Consider the following 18,961-nt stretch of genomic DNA (forward strand, 5'->3'; position numbering starts at 1 on the left):
GTAAGAGTTCACCCTAAATGAGACTTAATCCCTAGACAGTGTGTTTGGGGTTGCAACCTGGGATTTGTTTTGGTTTTGATTCGATATTCATATTCCGGTTTTCCAACAACAAACGTTGAGCTCCAAAAGGCCAGGGCTAGGCTGTGCCACCCTCCAGAGCCAGCCCGGAGGGAATGACGGTGATGTTTACTTGAACAAAATGAAAGACAGTGTGGTGTAGTGGTTAGAGTGTCGGACTAGGACCTGGGGAACCAGGGTTCGAATCCTCCACTCAGCCATGAAGCTCATTAGGTTACCTTGAGCAGGCACTCACTCTCAGCCTAACCTCCTTCACAAGGTGGCTGTGAGGAGAAAATGCAGAGGGAGAGAACCATAGAATCATATTGTTGTGGAGTTGGAAGGGACCCCAAGGGTCATCCAGACCAACCCTCTGCAATGCAAGAATCTCAGCTAAAGCATCCATGGCAAATGTAGCATCTAGGCATGTCATCATCATAATAATAATAATAATAATAATAATTTATACCCCGCCCATCTGGCTGGGCTTCCCCAACCACCCTGGGTGGCCCCCAACAAAATATTAAAATACAGTAATGCATCAAACATTAAAAGCTTCCCTAAATAGGGCTGCCTTCAGATGTCTTCTAAAAGTCTGGTAGTTGTTCTTCTCTTTGACATCTGAAGGGAGGGCGTTCCACAGGGAGGGGGCCACTACCAAGAAGGCCCTCTGCCTGGTTCCCTGTAACTGCCATATTGAATGATTGTTATTTTTAATGCATCTGTCTCAGGCTCTATACATTTCTTCCTCCCAAACTGGCATTTGTTATGTCCCTAATTAATGCTGCTCCTGCTCCATTCAGTCTACAGCAGTTCCATCATTTTTTCCTTTCCCGCTTTTGATTTATCTTTTCCTGCGTGTTGCCACCCTAACTTTATCTTTTGTTGGATTTTGCCCCTTTGTTATCTTGCCCCACTTTCCCGATTTATCAAGGCAACGCTGCATTTTAAATGAAGATGCTATCCCTTCCCTTCGTAACCTTCGGCGTTAAGCAAACAGTTCTGAAAATATAGACGATCTGCCTCAGCACAAAATTGCCGCCCCACCCTGTTAAGTACGGTGATTAAAGGTAATTTTAAATACCTCATCAAACCTTATTAATTAATCAAGAAAGAGAGAGCCTCCCCGTTTAGGTTCTGTGGGACTTCTCTCCCCCCCCCACACCAACACCACAACCTTCAAGCATCTATTCAACTTAAATGCGTGTAGCAGGTGCCCCCAAGTAATGTTAAGATTAAAACAAAAATTTTGCTACATTTAACGTTTTGGCAAATCTTCAAATGTTTGATGTCAGCACTGTTGTATGTTCCCCTCTCCTTTTGTGAAATCAGATGAAAGCCAGGCAGAAATGCTCCCTGGATTTAAGTTGTCAGTTTGTAAGGAAAGGACGCCGTGAGGACAGTTAGAAATGGAGAGAACAAATGCTGGGTCAGAGAACGCAATCAGCTGCCCATCCTGCAAAGGTGCCAGATCCCAGTGGCCAGATCCCTTTTTCAGGCATCTGTGTGGAGTGATGGGGTGATGCAACAAAGGGATTTAGGATCTGTTTAACTTCTTTTTTATATAAATTTACATTTATTTGGTTTTTCAGATTAAAATTTTACAGTCACAACATAAAAAACAGGATTCCAAGGAATCTCCTGGACTTCCTTCCTGCCCTTTGTGGGTCCTATTGTTAATCACTTCCTCCTGCATCTTTTACAATAATCCAAATCTTTTACATCTCCAAAACTGTATCCAAAAGTCACAATTAAGCTACAAGTGATATTCCAATCCTACTAACCATTTTAACTGTTTACAGTGGTTTTTAAGATAAGTTGTAAATTTTCCCCATTATTAAAATTTTGGTCTTCCTGATTTCTGACTCTTCCAGTCGTTTTAGCCATTTCAGCAGAATCCATCAACTTGATCTCACCACCCTGTTTAACTTCTCGTCCTTCCTTCTAACACAGGACAGCTTCATGTGCTTCTCCCTTTCCATCCCTCAATCTCTGTTGCTTGTTATGTATGGACATAAGAAGAGGCTGCTGGATCAGGCCAATGGCCCACTTGGTCCAGCCTCCTGCTATCACAGTGGCCAACCAGATGCTTCCTATTATGGGAGTCCACAAGCAAGACCCCAGGACAACAACTACTGTTCAGAAGTATTTTTTGCTTCTGACTGTATTTGGCTCCCACTTGCAGGTTTCTTGCGGGCATTTGGTTGGCCACTGCGAGAACAGGATACTGGATTAGATGGGCCATTGGCCTGATCCAGCAGGCTCTTCTTCTGTTCTTAATGACATGCAAAACTGTGACCCTGTTTAAGGCTTTGGTATTGAGCCACAGAGCCCTAAACAACTTGGGACCAGGTTATCCAAGGGAACACCTTTTATTCTGCAGACCTGTCCGGTCACCAAGGTCATCTGCAACCAGGAACAGGGCCTTTTCTGTTGTGGCTCCCAATTTTTGAAATACTCCCTCCCTGCTCCATGCATGTGGTGATGGTGATGTAACTTTGGCACGTGGTGAAAATTCCTGATTCCAGACAAGTTAGATTTTGTACTGATTGTTAATTCTGCTAGATTTATTTTGTTCTTAATTTTGTTAATGGATTTTATTGCAAACCACCTTGAGGGTTCCATAACAGGAGACATAATTTATTTATTTTTTAATAAATAGATTGTAACACAGTAGATTGGGTCAATATTTTTTTTCCAAAAATGAAGTGTAGATAAAATTCTAGTGAGGTGGAATCTTCCTTTTCACTTCAGGCTGTGTTCAGGAGTGATGCTAACGTCTTTTCTTCTTTCTTAGGGCTGATCCACACCACACATTTAAAGCGCATGAGTTTCCCCCCAAGAATCCTGGGAACTGTAGTTTAACCCTCACAGAACTACAATTCCCAGCACCCTTAACAAACAAACAAAAAGACATCAATTTCCCCAAAGGGTTGTATTCAACATGCATCATGCTCTGGGCAGACCTACTGAAACTAATGGACATGGCTAAAATAAGTTCATTAATTTCAGTGCATGTTAATTGGTATGTTCGAATGCAAGTTTATAAATGGTTACTGTAATTTAAAAAGAAACACAACACACACAAACAAACAAACACACACACACACACATTGCAGAGAAGACTCTGGTGGAGCAAGCTCAGTGCCTGCCTGCTGAGTCTGCTGTCCAGATGTTCACTGTTATTGGGCAACTTCAAGACCCCTCCTGCTCCCCCTTGAAGAACTGCAGAGCTAGAAGAGACCCCAAGGATCATCTAGTCAAACCCCCTGCAATGCAGGAATCTAAGCTAAAGAATCACTGACAGATGGCCAACCAACCTCTGTTCTTGGGGATCTGGAGTTGGACCAGACAGAAGACTCATCCAAGGAAGATCTATCCTCTGTAAAATAGGACACATGCCACCCTAAACTGGTAGTCTCTCCATGGAAAACCTACCCCCCCCCCGCCTTTGGCATGGCAGCACCCAGGGGACAGACCTAAGGAGCGTTCCTAAGCTAGAAAAGCATTATCAACCATCTCATCTCAGTAGAAATTAACTGCTTGTTTGCTTCTTGCTGAAACCTTGTTTACAGGAATTAGTATTTGACACACTTCCTCCCCCCACCCCAATCCTCCTCCCAGCCATCTCAGAAAGCTTCCTCATTATCTAGAGTAGCATTCAAGCAAATGCCCACCTGCCCCTCCAGGTAAAAAGCAAGGATATGACGGCCGCGACATAAATAATGTGCACTAAAGATCTGTTCTAAATATTTAGGTGATTACTCTGAATCAGTTTGAGCCTCTCCCGTGTCTGGCAGGCCTGTTTGCCTCCTGCACCCTTAACGCTACTGCCTCCCCGCACCCCTTTTTGCCAATAGCAAAACAACCCCTGCTTAAACCACTTTTGGGCTACCACAAAGCCACCCTTTCACTTTCCTACCAGAAGTAGTGTTGTTCAGCAACATTCCGTGACCGACCTTTTGCTGCTAGCAGTCAACATGCTCCTCCTGGAGCTGGCAGGACTTGAACCTTGGCTTGCTTTGGTTTAAATTATTGCACTATACGTATCTGGCAGCCAGGGCACAATATTAAGCAACTATAGATTTTGCACACGGTTTAAAAACAGCTAAAAGCAGGAAGAGCAACAGATGCAACGCCGTACAGTAGGTCATGTTTCCACTGGGCAAACACACAAACCCCACAAGCAAGAGGCATTAGGACAGTTCGACAGATTCCAGCCGGGCAAAAAGCACTCAAGTAGTGTGTGGAACAGAGCTAGGAAAGGGTGTGAAGGCACTTACCCTACGGCTGGCCCTGCTAATAGCCTGATTCTAACATTTCCTGGACATTCCATGACATCACAGCAACTGGCAAAACACGCACCACGAGATTTACATGCAGATAAAATTAGGGCCTCTTCAGTCCCAACACTGGAGCTCCTGAGCAGGATCCTGCCGTTCTAGCCTACCTACAGTGCAATCCTATACTCAATTGAGGCTCATTTCCATGATCCAGTTTCCTAGGAACATGGGAAGCCAAGTTTGACCATGTGGTTCATTTGCAGCACTGGGCGGCTGCCATGCTGGTCTGGGCTCAGAGCCAGTTCTAAATATTTTTACACCTAGAAGCACAGGGGGCTGACTTATAATGAGTCAGATTCAGTCTATCTAGCTCAGTATGCAGAAGGCAGAACACACCCATGAGGACTCGTGGACACTGATAGCCTTATCATCCAGGAATTTGTCCATTCCTCTTTTAAAGCCATCCAAGTCCATGGCCATCACTGCCTCCTGTGGGAGGGGACTCCATAGTTTAACTAGTTTACCTTTCTTTTACCTGCCCTGAATCTTCCAACATTCAGCTTCATAGGATGTCCCTAAATTGTAGTACAGTGGTACCTCGGGTTACATACGCTTCAGATTACAGACGCTTCAGGTTACAGACTCCACTAACCCAGAAATAGTACCTCATGTGAAGAGCTTTACCTCAGGATGAGAACAGAAATCGTGTGGCGGCAGCAGCAGGAGGCCCCATTAGCTAAAGTGGTACCTCAGGTTAAGAACAGTTTCAAGTTAAGAACAGGCCTCCGGAATGAATTAAGTACTTAACCCGAGGTTACTGTATTATGAGAGGGAGAAAAGGTTTTCACTGTCTGTTTCTCCACACCAGGCATAATTGTCTCTACCTTCTGTATCTTCTGTTACTCACCTTTCCTCTAAATTAAAAACCCTCAAATGCTGTAATCTTTTCTCATTGGGGAGTTGTTCCATCCCTTGATCTTTTTCGGTTGCCCTTTTTCTTTTCTTTTCTTTTTTTGAAACTTTTCCAACTTGTGTTCTTCTTGAAGTGTGGCGGCCAGAACTGTACACAATATTCCAAGTGAGGTCGCACCCATATATTTGTTTAATGGCATCATCAAACAAATATATCAGCTTTTTTAGATTCAGTATCTTTCCTAATTATCTCTTGCATGGACTTTGCCTTTTTCACAGCTGCTGTGGTGACACCAAGATCTCATTCCTGGTAAGACTCCATAAGCATAGATGTGAAATTTGAAAATATTTGGCCCAACATGCATCACTTTGCACTTGTTTACATTAAATTGCATTTGCCATTTTACTCACCCAGTTTAGAGAGATCCTTTCAGAACTCTTCACAATACCTTTTTGTTTTAACCAGCCTGAACAATTTGGTAACGTCAGCAAACTTGGCTACCTCACAGTTTACCTCTAACTCTAATTTAGGAACAAGTTAAGAAGCACAGGTCCCAATACCATTGCTTGTGGCACTTCAATTTCTACATTCCTCCATTGGGAAAACTGTCAGTTTATTCCTACATTCTGCTTCTTGCTCCTTAACTATGTTACTTATCCACAAGGGGATCCTCCCCTCTGTTTCCATAACCCTTAAAACTTACTTAGAAGTCTTTGGTGAGGTACTTTGTCAAAGCCTTTTTGAAACTCTAAGCACACAATGTCAGCACTATCATTATTGACAATGATGAAAATTTCTTCGACTTCTTACTGGCCATTTACACTAAGGTTTATATGCTTGTTGACACTCTCCAAGAACCCTTAATAGGTTAGACAGTCAGGAATTAACCTTGCAGAAGAAATGCTGGTTCTGCTTCAGAAAGACTCCTATATGCTTTGCAATTCTATTGTTAACAAGGCTTTCCACCGGTTTTCTTGGAGCAGACGTTAAGCTAACCAGCCTGTTGTTTCCAGGATGACACGTGACCAGGGGCATATAAAGTGGGGGGCGGAGGGGGCTGTCCATCCCGGGTGCCACTATGGGGTGTGTGTGACAAGATGGCCCCTGCCTCCCCACAGCTGTAGAGCTTCCAAGGGCATGCACAGTCAGTATGGGCACCACTCGCATGGCGTCTGTATGGGCTGCCGCTCTCATGCGGCGTCCATACAGGCGTCTGTACAGGCTGCATCTCGCATGGTGACCATGGGCTGCTGCGCATGTGCACTCCATACGGGATGCCACATATGTGCACTCTATACGAGATGCTGAGCATGCACAGTCCGTACGGACATTGCGCGTGTGCCACTGGGTGGTTCACCCCGCCCCTCGGCAGTCTGCCCCAGGTGCCAGAGAGGGTTCCTCTGCCGCTGCACATGAAGAAGAAGAGGAGGAGGATTTTGGATTTGATATCCTGCTTTATCACTACCCGAAGAAGTCTCAAAGCGGCTAATGTTCTCCTTCCCCTTCCTCCCCCACAACAAACACTCTGTGAGGTGAGTGGGGCTGAGAGACTTCAGAGAAGTGTGACTAGCCCAAGGTCAGCCAGCAGCTGCATGTGGAGGAGCGGAGACGCGAACCCAGTTCATCAGATTACGAGTCTACCACTCTTAACCACTACACCACATTGGCTCTCCTTTGCACCAGGCAGGCAATTCACCTTGCAGTCCATGCACCCATAACCCCCAGACCCCCATATCCCCACCCCACTCCTATCTGTGTTCCTAATGATTGAATCACCCACTACAAAAATTCCCCCACCTGTAGAGGTGCGCCGATATGATAACTGCTCATTTTCCAAGCAATGCGTTCCACTCCAAGGGATCATTTCCCTTTTCCTCCAAGCAATGCCCTCCCTCCTCAAAACCCTCCTTCTCTGTGACAGCAGGGTAGCTGTCGTTCTGGGAATGGGACACAGCTACATCATCCCCCAAGGCCTTGTCCACCAATCTCTCTGGCCCTCTCCACATCTCCAGATCTTGGCCTTAAGAGAATCAACTTGTTTCTCACAGCCAGGAGCAAATCGTACCAAGGACACACAGCCGTGACTTTTATCCAGCAGCCCGATAATACTCAGACATACAACAAACTGTGCAACACACTGGAAAGCTGCTACACTTTTGCAAGGCAGTCTACCTGCATATCTGTCCTATGTTTTGTTCTGAGTCAGCATGCTTAGGACCACACTCTTTAGTCTCTCTGTGACCTGGGATATCCTGACATTTCACATCCTACAGGCCAGTCATCTTTTTCTTAAAGAATCTTTCTTTTCAGAGAACTGACACATTTCTAGTCCTGTAGAAGCTTAGGCAAATTTGGCTGCACAACCAAAAAATCCTGAATGGAGATTAAGCTTGCCCAATATGAGGCTGCCTTGACTGGGAAGATCAGAGCTACATCAGAAAGAAGTATAATTACATTTTCTTTCTTTTTATTAGCCTATGATACAGGTTACGCCCTTCCTCACTGCCAGCTTGCCCAGTCTTTCACAGATGATACACAGAGAGAGGGATATCCTAGAGGAAATCAGATATTTGGGACACAAATCTCTTGTGCGCCCCTTCTCTCCTGAGAATATGTGCCCGTTCTCAAAGGAAGATTATTTATTTTCTAAGCCTCCAGAGAAAAGCTTGCATTTTCAGTGTTAAAAACAATGTGCATGGAAGTTGAGGAGAACAGATTCAAGCCTGCAGGATCTCACGTAGATAAAGCACACTATGGAAAAGTGGGTAGCTTAGCAGAAGGCCTTTTCAAAAATAGTGAGGTTTGGTCAAGGTATGACAAGGTGCCAGCACCAAAGCTGAGACAAACAGTAAAACTGTCACTGTCCTTCCTCTGAGGCCTTTACTAGAATCAGAGTTCTGCAAAGTTTGAGGTCTGGACATTTCCCAGTTTGATGTCCCAGTAAGCTCCAGAACCATGCTGCCCAATTTGGCCAGCCAAAAGGACCTTGTGCCTAGCAAATCACCCAGTTTTATTTTTTAGCTGCAGGCAGGCAGGAGAAGCAAGTGGTTTTTCAGATCCTTGATGGGCTACCATCCATGGCTGGCATGCTGCGTTCAGCTTGGTGGGTTAAAAGCCAGTCCAGCACAGCTCAGTCAAGGAACCCACAGCTGTGCCTGGACTCATCCCAGTCTTCTTCCTGACCATGTGTGACAGACCCAAAGTTAGCAGGCAGGGAAGCCGTCTTCCCCTCCCCCGACCCTGGGAACTGGAGCAGGATCCAAAAGAAATGTGGGAGCAGCCTTACACCAAGCCAGACCATCAGTCCACCTAGCTCAATAGTGTCTACACTGACTGGCAGTGGCTTTCCAGGGTTTCAGGTAAGAGCTTTCCCCAGCTTTCCTGGTATCTCCAGGTATGGCACATAGGACTTTCTGCTCGCAAAGTATATATTCCCCGTGGAGGCTGATCCCATTCGGGCCAATGCGGCAATGTCCCACCAACCTCATTCTGTCCTCAGCTAGAGTCCTGGGGGTGACCCTGCCAATCGGCTTCCTCCTTATCTCCATGTTGCCCCTTGCAGAACTCAGCAGGGAAGAGCAGACTAACAACAAAGCTTGAATAAGTTAGCTCCGCCTCTCATTGTCTCCAGCTCCTCCTACTGATGGGCTCCCTGCTTTCTGCCCTACCAGTCTCAATGGGCACCAGCCCCACTGCTGTATAAAGCAATACTGAGTTACAGCCCTTCCACAGGGAAGAGCGATTTGTTCCATTCATAGCTATTTAGTGTGTCCCTGTGTTATATTTTCCAGTTCTCTGTTGGAAGGGCTGCCTGGACCAAGTCCAGCTTAAATCTAAAGAACCCAGGAAAGGAAGTAGGAGAGACCTTGATGTTGCCCAGCAACTCAGCAGGCTTTCAGGCCACCTGGTGAAACAGGCTCCCCATTAGGGTGAGAGGGACTGTTATCTTATTTAATTAAAGCAATTGCTTTTCTAAGTCTGCATCTGAGGGGAAGAAGCAACTTCCCTGTGAGGAAAGCTTGGGGTATTGTTTGAGTATTTTTTAGTTGTGGGTTGTTGCTGTCGTCAATGTTAATTTTTCATATCTTCATTTTGGATCTTATGATTTCTGTGGAACTTTTTCAGTTTGGTTGTATACTTTTAAAAATGTTTTGTTTATTGTTCATGACTGCTTTTGTTGCGTTTGCAGTTGTGCGATTTTTTTAAAAAAATATGTTGTAAGCCACCTTGCGCATGGCGTGAACTTCGGAAAGGCAGCTTACAAATAAATGATTGATTGATTGAAGGTTGCAGTGTTTGGGACTTTTTAGTTTAGAGAAAAGAGGTGTCAACACAACAGTTTTTTTTAAAAAATCGCATGGAGAAAGTGCGTAGAGAAAAGCTGTTCCCCCTGTCTCCTAACACGAGAACTCGCCTGCGAATCCCATGAAGCGGAATGCTGGAATATTGAGGGCAGCTAAAAGAAAAGTCTTCTTCACTCAGAACCTAGTTAAACGATGGAACTCGTTCCCATAGTAGGTGGCGATGGCCTCCAAATTGGATGGCTTTAAAAGAGATTGAGAGATATCCATGGAAGAGAAAGCTATCCATGGCTGCTTAGCCATGATGGCAGTTCTCTGCCTCCATAATCAGAGGCAGTTATGCTTCTGTTACCAGTTTCTGGAAGTCACAGGGCTGTTGTGCTCACATCCTGCTTCTGAGTTTCCCAGAGGTATCTTGTTGGCCACTGTGAGAGGCAGATGCTTGACTACATGGGCGATCAACAGGCCCCTCATATGCTCTTAAACAGGGGTCAGCAAACTTTTTCAGCAGGGGGCCGGTCCACTGTCCCTCAGACCTTGTGGGGGGCCGGACTATATTTTTTGGGGGGGGAAATGAATGAATTCCTATGCCCCACAAATAACCCAGAGATGCATTTAAAATAAAAGGACACATTCTACTCAGGTAAAAACACGCTAATTCCCTGATCATCCACGGGCCAGATTGAGAAGGTGATTGGGCCGGATCCAGGCCCCGGGCCTTAGTTTGCCTACTCATGCTCTTAAACATATTAAATAGCACGTGCAAATCTGGGTCTTCTTTTGTCCACATTTTCAGTGATGCATAAGTGGCCCATGCTTCCAGGGGTTTGCTTTCCCAATCCTACCTGGGGATTGAAACTGGGACTTTATTCATAGCTACAGCCTTAAAAAAGAAAAACGAAGCATTTGCCTCTAAAGAGACTGACCAGCTTTGTACTAAATCCAAGAGCTGGTGGCTGGTGTGTGTGTCCGTCTGTCCGTCCGTCCGTCCCCCCCAAAATTTGGTGTTTGATCTCTTCTCTGGATGCAGGGTTTAGTTTTTATTTTTCTTCACACATAACACCCTTCCAAGAGGCAGATTCAGATTACACTCTTGACAGTAGCCAGGCAACGTTTAAGCCACTTTCCTCCTCACCCACTGTCAGGATCCTGGCCAACAGGTTCTAACCCAACTGGCTGTGGGCCTGCCAATTACAGTCATGTGGTGCCAGTGGAGATTCTTCTTGTAAATCAGCTGTAGGGGCGAGGCAGTTACTGGAGCATATTGGCTAGCACAGAGGTATAATAGCCAAGGAAGAAATCTGCTTCCAAAAGCTGGTATAACCAAGTGGGAGGACAGGAGACCATTCCCTCCAACATCTGTCAGATTAAAAAAAGGGATGGGATATTCCGTAATAATAATAATTTATTATTTATACCCCACCCATCTTGACTGGGTTGCCCCAGCATTAAACATTAAAAAAAAAAACCTCCCCTATGCAGGGCTGCCTTCAGGTGTCTTCTAAAGGTTGCATAGGTACTTATTTCCTTGGCTGTGTGGGGGGGGGGCACATAACTCCATACCTTCTGATGAAAATAGGGACAGCCTACCATGCCCCTCAACATTTCTCTGATGAAAATAGGGACATCTTAAGGGAAAATGGGACATTCTGGGATCAAATCAGAAACTGGGACAGCTTCTGTATATCTGGGACTGTCCCTTGAAAACAGGGACACTTGGAGGGTCCGAGAGACACCAGGAGTTGGACCTAGGACATTTTGTGCGGAAAGCAAATCTTCCGCCACTGAGCTACAAACACAGCTGATGCAAACAGGAAGCTGCCTTAGAGAAGAAGAGTTTGGCTTTGATATCCCGCTTTATCACTACCCTAAGGAGTCTCGAAGCGGCTCACAATCTCCTTTCCCTTCCTCCCCAACAACAAACACTCTGTGAGGTGAGTGGGGCTGAGAGACTTCAGAGAAGTGTGACTAGCCCAAGGTCACCCAGCAGCTGCATATGGAGGAGCGGAGATGCGAACCTGGTTCACCAGATTACAAATCTACTCCTCTTAACCACTACACCACACGGAGTCAGTCTATTGGTCCAGCCTACTCAGTATTGCCTACACAGCCAACTCCTAGCGGCCAAGAGGTCTTCGGGGGCCCCCAGCAAAATATTTGAGGCGGCTGCCGCCCCCAAAAGTTGATGGACATTCTCATTCAAAGGTGTGTGTGCACAGCATCATGTGATTGATTATGCAGGGTGGGGCTTACCTGGGCCTCCAAATATTTTATTCAAGTTGGCTCCCATGTTCCCAGACCTTCCCGGGAACGCTGCCAGGGACTGAACCTGCAACTTTCTGCATGCAAAGTAGATGCCCTGCCGCTTGAGCTCTGGTCCTTTCTCATGGAGGTATTAGGGAGGGGCTCAAAGGGAGAGATACGCAAGCGGCAAAGCAGGTTAGGAAGGACATGAACCACAGGCACTGGGTTGTCCCCAAGCTTTAAGGGGCACGTGTGACATCGCACTGGCAACATGTGATGTCACGCACATCTCCTGACACCATGCAGGCCGGAGAAGCCTTCTGCTAGCTGCAGGAAGACCTGATGGGGCTCGGCAGACCATGGAATATTGATGAGGCCCTTGAAAAAAATTGGGGGGGCCCCCTTGGCCTCCCCCAGTTGGCACCCCTGACATGAACCCACTGGGAACACTTTGCCCTCCAGACCTGGAACCAGCTCATGTTGCATGCATAGACTGTAAGCATTTACAGAACGCAAGTCTTTTATGTTTTTCTGCAGATCCACACCATGCATTTAAAGAATATTTAGTGCACATTTAAAGCACCCCACCCCATGCAAATCTTGGGAACTGTAGTTTGTGAAAGGTGCTGGCAATGGCAGCTCTGTGGGGTGGGGGTGGGGGGACTACAGTCCCTGGGATTCTTTGGAGGAAATAACTCCAAATGTTTCAAATGTGGGCTGAATCTGCTTTGAAAATCCAGTGTAGATCTGTCTTTTGTCTTACGTGTTGTGGGGGGAAGCAGTGTTCTCTTGCCAGTTCATAAACCTCTGCTGAGGAGCATGCCACCCTTTTTGACATCATTCCCAAGCGTTTTGTTGTGATATGCCAGAGAGGAACATTTGAGGTGGGGATGAAGTTTTAAAATCCTGGTTACACCTTTTCTCCGGGCGGTTTGCCTTGCTGTCATTTTACAACATCACAGGGAGTCCCAGACAGCTTGTCTCCACCGTCTTTGGCTGGTTTGGGGCCGAGCAGCTAAATGCTGAACCATTAATAACAATCAATAGACGTTTTCTCCCTCCGAGTGACAGGTGTCCCTGCTCACAGCTGCATTTTGGCTGCCTTGTAGTTTGCTTAAGAATCCACCGGCATGTTTGGAGAGAAAGCAAATGGAATGATAATAACCTCTGATTTCCATTACTGGAGGATCAGAGAACTGGGGGTGGGAGCGGTGTTTTGAGCGTGTTATATAAGGAGCCAGAGTGGAGTAGTGGTTAAAATGTCAGACTAGGGCCTGGGAGACTAGGGTTCAAATCCCCACTCGACCACAAAGCTCACTTTGTGTGACCCTGGGCCGGTCACTGCCTCTCTCAGCCTAACCTACCTCACAGGGCTGTTGTGGGAATTAAATCATAGAATCGTATCCCAGCTAAAGCATCCATGACATATGACCATCCAACCTCTGCTTTAAAACCAATTATTATTATTATTATTATTATTATTATTATTATTATTATTATTATTATTAAACCCCTGCATCTGGCTGGGTTTCCCCAGCCCCAGCCACTCTGGGCAGCTCCCAACATAAGAAGAAGAAGAAGAAGAAGAAGAAGAAGAAGAAGAAGAAGAAGAAGAAGAAGAAGAAGAAGAAGACTTGACATCTTTCCGCAGGGCCTGCAAGACAGAGCTGTTCTGCCAAGACACAGTCTGACCCCCTCTTTCCTTCTGTAATCCTCATAAAACTCTAACCCGATGGTTGCCATTAATTTGAGTCTGAACTGATTCTAGAATGTATTTTAATTAATTGATTGTGCAATTTTATGTACACTGTGGTATTTTTACCTGTTGTTAGCTCTGAGCGCGGCTTTGGCAGGGGAAGGCAGGTTACAAATAAAATATTAGTAGTAGTAGTAGTAGCAGTAGTAGTAGATAAAATATCAAACATTAAAAACTTCCCTAAACAGGGCTGCCTTCAGATGTCTTCTAAAGTCAGGTAGTGGTTTATTTCCTTGATATTTGATGGGAGGGCGTTCCACAGGGCGGGCACCACTACTGAGAAGGCCCTCTGCCTGATTCCCTGTAGCTTCAATTTTCACAGTGAGGGAACCGCCAGAAGGCCCTTGGAGCTGGACCTCAGTGTCTGGGTAGAATGATGGGAATGGAGATGCTCCTTCTGGGCCTCCAAGGAAGGAGAGTCCACAGTCTCCCAAGGGAGACTGTCCCACTTTCTAACACCTGTTACTGCCAGAAGGTTTTTCCATACGTTTAGTCGGAATCTCCTTTCTTGTAACTTGAAGTCAACGGTTCGAGTCCTACCCTCTGGAGTAGGGGAAAATAATAATAATAATAATAATAATAATAATAATAATAATAATAATAATTTATTATTTGTACCCCGCCCATCTGGCTGGGTTTCCCCAGCCACTCTGGGCGGCTTCCATAAAAACCAAAAATACACTAAAATATCACAGATTAAAAACTTCCCTGAACAGGGCTGCCTTAAGATGTCTTCTGAATGTCAGGTAGTTATTTATCGCTTTGACATCTGATGGGAGGGCATTCCACATGGCAGGCGCCACTACCGAGAAGGTCCTCTGCCTGGTTCCCTGTAGCTTTGCTTCTCGCAATGAGGGAACCGCCAGAAGGCCCTCGGCGCTAGACCTCAGCGTCCGGGCAGAACGATGGGGGTGGAGACGCTCCTTCAGGTATACTGGGCCGGGGCCGTTTAGGGCTTTAAAGGTCAACACCAGCACTTTGAATTGTGCTCGGAAACGTACTGGGAGCTAATGTAGGTCTTTCAAGACCAGTGTTATGTGGTCTCGGCGGCCGCTCCCAGTCACCAGTCCAGCTGCCGCATTCTGGATTAGTTGTAGTTTCCGAGTCACCTTCAAAGGTAGCCCCACGTAGAGCGCATTGCAGTAGTCCAAGCGGGAGATAACCAGAGCATGCACCACTCTGGCGAGACAGTCCGCAGGCAGATAGGGTCTCAGCCTACGTACCAGGTGGAGTTGGTAGACAGCTGCCCTGGATACAGAATTGACCTGCGCCTCCATGGACAGCTGTGAGTCCAAAATGACTCCCAGGCTGCGCACCTGGTCCTTCGGGGCACAGTTACCCTATTCAGGACCAGGGAGTCCTCCACACCAGCCCGCCCCCTGTCCCCCAAAAACAGTACTTCTGTCTTGTCAGGATTCAACCTCAATCCATTAGCCGCCATCCATCCTCCAACCGCCTCCAGGCACTCATTCCCCACCTGCTTTACCTTGCGGGATGATCCATCATCCCAGGATGGAGAACAAGAAGTCAAGGGGCTTCTGTGTTTGTTGTGTGAGAGAGTGTTTTATCTGATGCTAGCTAAGGCCAGAAGCTGGAGACTCTGAGGCTTGCCTTGCTCTGTGCTGGATCCAAGAGCTGTGGCTTGGAGCTTCCCTGGAAACCTAATGAGGAAGAAAGATCTGTTGGTGTGTTGATGCTGAGAGTCTCTCCGTCCTGTGCTCAAGTTGTATAGATTAGTTCAGTCAGTGGAGCTTGAGACTCTTAATCTCAGGACCGTGAGTTTGAGCCCCATGTTGGGCAAAAGGATTTCAGCATTGCAAGGGCTTGGACCAGATGACCTCGTGGTCCCTTCTGCCTCTACATTTCTATGATTCTATATGTGTAAATATGTGGGGCGTGGGTGGCACTGTGGGTTAAACCACAGAGCCTAGGACTTGCTGATCAGAAGGTCGGCGGTTTGAATCCCCACAACGGGGAGAGCTCCCATTGCTCGGTCCCTGCTCCTGCCAACCTAGCAGTTCAAAAGCACGTCAAAGTGCAAGTAGATAAATAGGTACCGCTCTGGTGGGAAGATAAACGGCGTTTCCGTGCACTACTCTGGTTCACCAGAAGTGGCTTAGTCATGCTGGCCACATGACCCGGAAGCTGTACACCGGCTCCCTCGGCCAATAAAGCGAGATGAGTGCCGCAACTCCAGAGTCGGCCACGACTGGACCTAATGGTCAGGGGTCCCTTTACCTTTACCTTTATATGTGTAAATAAAACCATATACCCTAAGGACATCACTATCTCCACTGGCTTTCATTCCAGGAAAGAGAAGAAAACCCCAGAGTCTCTTGCTGCTCAGAGATTGGAGAGCCTGCAACAATATTTCTATTTAAATTACAGCAATGATTTCTAAATTTACATCTATACATTTAAACTAACATGTGCAAATAATTGGTTTTTTGTTTTGTTTTTACTATATGGAAGCCACCGTTCTACTTCCACAGGAGCTCAGAAATTCAGCTTATGTGAGAATCTAATAACTTTAACAGGAGAGCCAAGCCTTTCAGCCCTATGGCTGCTGAGATCTCAGAGAGGGTACTGATAGGACTGATGGGACTCATCACCTAAAACATCTGGAGAACATCGGGTTGGCCATAACTGGTTTGCTCATGGCCTTTGAAGAGATGAAAGAAGCTCCGTAGAAGTTGGCCAACTCTGATCAATACTTGCATTGCGACTTCGCCTTTCCACTCAGACCTCAGCATGTCGAAAGAATTCAGCCCAGCCAGGACAGTGTGGCAGAATCCTATGATGCAATGTGGGGTGAAGCTGTAAATTGTGAGAATAGAACAGCGAAATCCCGGAATGAGAGATTTATGAGCAGGGTGCAGTTGCCGTTCTTTACTCAGAACTTGAAATTCATCATTGCTGGATGAATAATCAAGAGGGTGCCATCCTCTGATCAGTTCTTATCCAGCTCCTTCCCTTCAATTTAGTTAGATGGTCATGTTCCTTCACAATTTGGGATTGGTGTAAACCACCCATGGAAAATCTGTGGCCCTCGTGGGTCTCTCAAGTGGCCCTCAAATGTCCCCCGTGGCTGATGGTGCTGTTCCTTATGAGGAGCAGTTGAATAAGTTGGGCATGTTTAGCCTAGAGAAGACTAAAAGGTGACATGATAGCCATCTTAAAAGGGCTGCTACATGGAAGATGGAGCAAGCTTGTTTTCTGGTTCTCTAGAAGGAAGGACCTGAACAGATGGATTCAAATCACAAGAAAGGAGATCTGGAAGAACTTTCTGATGGTAGAAGCTGCTCGACAGTGGAATGGACTACCTTGGAAGATGGTGGACTCTCCTTCCCTAGAGGTTTTTCAACAGAGGTTGGAAGGCCGTCCTTCAGAGATTCTTTAGCTGTGATTCCTGCATGGCACAGACCTAGACTAGAGGGCCATTTGGTCCCTTCCAACTACAATTCTATGATTCTATGGATTTAGCCCCCTTCATTCCCTGCACAGAGCTATAATTGCTCTCACAGAGCCACAATTCTCAGACTTCCCTGTGAAGAGGGACTGACCACGCAGGGAATTGCAGCTCTGCAAGGGGAATGAGAATCTCCTAGCAATAATATAATAATAACAATAATAATTTATTATTTATACCCTGCCCATCTGGCTGGGTTTCCCCAGGCACTCTGGGCGGCTCCCAACAGAATATTAAAAACATAATAAAACATCAAACATTAAAAACTTCCCTAAACAGGGCTCCCTTCAGATGTCTTCTAAAAGTCAGATTGTTGTTTATTCCCTTGGCATCTGATGGGGGGCATTCCACAGGGTGGGTGCCACCACTGAGAAGGCCCTCTGCCTGGTTCCTTGCAACCTCACTTCTCGCAGTGAGGAAAGTGCCAGAAGGCCCTTGGAGCTGGACCTCACTGTCTGGGCAGAATGATGGGGGTGGAGACGCTCCTTCAGGTACACTGTGCCGAGGCCATTTAGGGCTTTAAAGATCAGCACCAACACTTCGAATTGTGCTTGGAAACGTACTGGGAGCCAATGAAGGTCTTTCACGACCGGTGTTATGTGGTCTCGGCGGCCGCTCCCAGTCACCAGTCTACCTGCTGCATTCTGGATTAATTGTAGTTTCTGTGTCACCTTCAAAGGTAGCCCCACGTAGAGCGTATTGCTGTAATCACAGAACCCTTAACAAACTACCAGGGTGCTTTGGGGGACACCATGACTGTTAAAGTGGCATAACAGCATTTTAAAGGTATGGTGCGGATGTGACTTCAGGTAAGTTTTATAGCATGGGTGTCATGGGTGGCTCCTTCTAATCCTGTGAAACGTATTCTGGGAACTGTCTGTTTGACGCTCCTAGCCTTGCCTCCAAGCATTATAATTCCCAGGAGTCCCTGGGAAGGAGTGATTATCAAATCAGTTTTACATATGTAGCATGGCTGTGGTCAAAAGGATAAATTCAAGAAGCCCAATGCAAGTTCTCGCACCGCCCAGTTCTGATCTATCTGTGGGTCAATTTTAAGTGCTGACCAAGCTGCTAACTGGGGCTAGGGAACCACCCACCCCCCACTCCTCTAGGTAGTGCCCCATATTAAAAAAAATTAAAAGAAAGAATGAAAAGAAGGGGGGAGAAAAGAGCAGAGCAGCACAAAAAGAAGCAGGAAGGCAAGGCTTTATGACAAGTGTTTTATAGAGCACCTATAAAAAGAAAATGCGTTTCACATATTTCATTAGAAAAAATTATGTGTGAATTTTATATGAACGCTTTCCTTGTTAAACATTTGTATGATCCCTGAGTTCGACTATATAAAACAGGGTGCAGGGCAACTATGAACAAGTTTATTTAACCCTCTTGAGCTTCTATTGACATCAGCAGACAAGCCATACCTGGTTTCCCTCAGTTGCCAGCACACCGTAGCTTTAAGGCACACACACACCCCAAGAAGCCTGGGAACTGTGGCCTTCCCCTCACAGAACTACAATTCCCAGCACCCCCCCCTAACAAACTAGAGCTCCTGGGATTCTTGTGGGGGGAGTGCTTTGAATGTGCTGTGTACGTCAGCAGGACCCTGGTGGTGGTTAGTGCCTTGACGGGACATTGTGGAGAGGATGGTTGAACCAGGACGAGGAGCTAGAGGAGTTCCCACTTGACAACCCTAGGGAGGGTTAGGGTTAGGGTCAGGAACGAGTCTGCCCCTGCGGCTTGATGGAGGTAGAAACTGTCTCTCATGCCTTGTTACGGCTGCTGCTTCTATGGGGATATACGCTCAGTATTTATTACTCCTGCTATGCAAAAATCTCCAAATGAATCCAAACTTCAGTGTCTAAAATCCCTGGTAGAGGATAAGGATCCTGAGATCATATTAAGAGTAGCCAAATTCTGTGCGATTGCCATAAAACTTAG

This window comes from Podarcis erhardii (genome assembly GCF_964252035.2).
Source record: "Podarcis erhardii genome assembly, chromosome: 16".
NCBI classification, from domain to species: Eukaryota; Metazoa; Chordata; class Lepidosauria; order Squamata; family Lacertidae; genus Podarcis; species Podarcis erhardii.